Source organism: Penaeus japonicus, unplaced genomic scaffold (genome assembly GCF_977035675.1).
Source record: "Penaeus japonicus unplaced genomic scaffold, GWHDUDI00000001_assembly GWHDUDI00000004, whole genome shotgun sequence".
NCBI lineage: Eukaryota > Metazoa > Arthropoda > Malacostraca > Decapoda > Penaeidae > Penaeus > Penaeus japonicus.
The window spans coordinates 24,330,218-24,332,717 of record NW_028234406.1 but is presented as its reverse complement, the minus strand read 5'-3'; the positions used below and the strand labels follow the sequence as shown (position 1 = coordinate 24,332,717).

Sequence of the window (2,500 nt, the reverse complement as noted above, 5' to 3'; positions counted from 1 at the left end):
ACATTTTGTTATTCATACCATTGACCTCCTCATCCTTATGGTGATAGTGCTAAAAATGTAAATAAGATAAAAGATATCTGTGACAGTTTTAGGATGATAACTTATGAATTATCTTGACACGACTGTTATCGTACCAACATTAGTAAAAGCGACAATTTAATAGCAGAATAATTTATATTATTGTTATTTTCGCCGATGTCATACCGCCGTCGCAACAAATAGAATGCAATGTTTTAATCTGAGTAATGAAATCCCCGAATTGCATTTATCACACAGTATCAAGAATACAGCATAAACATGACGCACAAAATAAAGTAATAAAACGATGTTCCATTATTCATATTTCTATTTATCACATTGTAATCCCCTTGTTACTCGAGGCCGGTTATATAGGTATTTATACTTACTCTGTACTATCATGTTTAAGCACTAGTCTTGAGGGTAAAGGTACAGAATTCATATCAAATTATATTTATTTATACATTCTTACACAAACGATCTATTTCATTTACTGATCCCTACTAGAAGACCGGAATAGAGTTGTTCGTGTCGATGTGAAGAGTAAAAACGATCCCTAATGCCGGGGAACCATACTGTGAAGCCTGTGATTATCATCTTCATCAAAATATTTCTTTTATCAACATTATCATTTTGATTATGATTATTGTTATTTTTATTATTATTATCATAGTCATTATTATCATAATGATCCTCATAATTATTATTATTACTTAAAGTAATCTTGAAATATGATTCTTAGCATAGTACTGCCTTACCAATATCATTGTCTTATACATCGCTTTTCTTCCTTACTGCAGTCGCGTTTTTTATATTTTTATTATTATTTTTTTTTTCTTTAACTTAGATTGATACCCTTTTTGTAGTGATATACACAGAGGTACCCCGCAAACTACAAAAGGCTGGCGGATCACGGATTCATTTCATTAGCAGGGTTATTTCCCCGAGATTATGAATCATACCAAATATTCATCACTATTGCTCACAACCACATGGTGTGATTACCTGAAATATCCAGCTCTTACTTAGCTGCATTGTCCTAGGCAAGCCGCGCGGGGAAACACAATTTTTACAGTACGTGTCGCTTGATAAATACACTGATCTCATTACAGCGTTTTGCTTTGTCTTTTTTTTTTTTTTTTTTTTTTGCAGTGCCACCCATGCCTGGGTGAATGGCACTCTCATCTTCGATCAGGATCTGGTTCAGGGGTGTCAACGCTCAACCTCTAGAGGCGTTACGAGGGGAGTTTTGATAATGTGTGAGATTTTAGAATGGGTACATACGAGGTCTATATCTTATTTTATATCCTTTGCAATATTTCCATCGCCTTTAATTAAGGACTTCAGAGCCTGGAGAGCAATCTGTAGGCGCTAAAACATGTCTCCTGAGCTATGAGCAACTGAAATTCCGTGACCATTGCAATGATGCATATAAAATGCGGTGTGTGTTGTCCGTAGGTTTGTTTTTAAAACTACAGGGCATTGTTTTTAACAGAACTAATGAATCCATACCCGTCATCATTTTGAAAGATAATGACTGCTATGGATAAATTATTCAAAAATGCATAATATCATATATTATCATCTAAATTTCAGTATGTTAGGTTTATATTAATTTTTAAGAACTTCAAGATGTTTAAGCCTAAGGAAAGAATGAGAGAGTGAATGGAAGAAAGAGAGAGAGAAAGAGAGAGAGAGAGGGGAGGGGGAACGGAGGAGGGAGGAGGGGAGGGGGAGCGGGAGCGGGAGGGGGAGGGGAAGGGATAGGGAGAGAGTGAGAGTGAAAGTGTGAGTGTTAGTGTATGAATATGAGTATAAGTATGAGTATGAGTGTGAGTGAGACGGAGAAATAGATGCAGATGGAAAGGGAGACGGAGAGTGACAAGGATAACGACCATAGGACAGGTTTTATCATCATTCCCATCAATAGTTCTTTACTCATACATTTTCAATAACAAATATCACTGATTATGTCCATACAAATAAAAGACCTTACACATTTGGGAGCTGGTAGAGTGTACGTTCTTTGCGAGTGCGTGCAAGTGTGTGCGTGCGAGAGAGCGAACGAGCGAGCAAGCGAGCGAGCGAGCGGGAGAATGAAGAGGGAGCCGTGCCCAGCCTGCCTGCACCCCGCCAGTGTTCGGTTTGTCACAGTGTAGTGAGGACGCGGTCACTCGCTCTCCTCCTCGCACCCGCCGTCGCTACTCGCTAGCCCTAACGTTCGAACTAACACTCACCATACCCTGCTTTTTTTCTCTTCTCTCCCATTCCCCTTTACGTCGCCTAATTTCTTTCCTTGTCGTTCTTAGCTTGGATCTCCGTCTTCACTCCGCTTATAAACTTCTACTTTGAAGAAGACTCCGTAGCTGTTTTTTCACAACCTAAGAAAAGAACTTCATAGGTGGTGTTTATGTTAGACAGGGATAGGCGAAAGGATTGCAAGTGCTCGTTTATGATTTTTGTTCAGAGGAAATACTGATCC

General features: G+C 38.6%; 1 protein-coding gene across 1 annotated transcript in view; it reads left to right on the top strand.

The window, feature by feature from the left end:
* Positions 1–2,158: 2,158 nt before the first annotated feature.
* LOC122256226 (protein turtle-like) overlaps positions 2,159–2,500 on the top strand; it is a 504,764-nt gene continuing 504,422 nt past the window's right edge. The window contains exon 1 of the mRNA XM_086536373.1: positions 2,159–2,500. This exon is cut by the window's right edge and continues 787 nt beyond it. The gene's annotated coding sequence lies outside the window, so the exon portion shown is untranslated.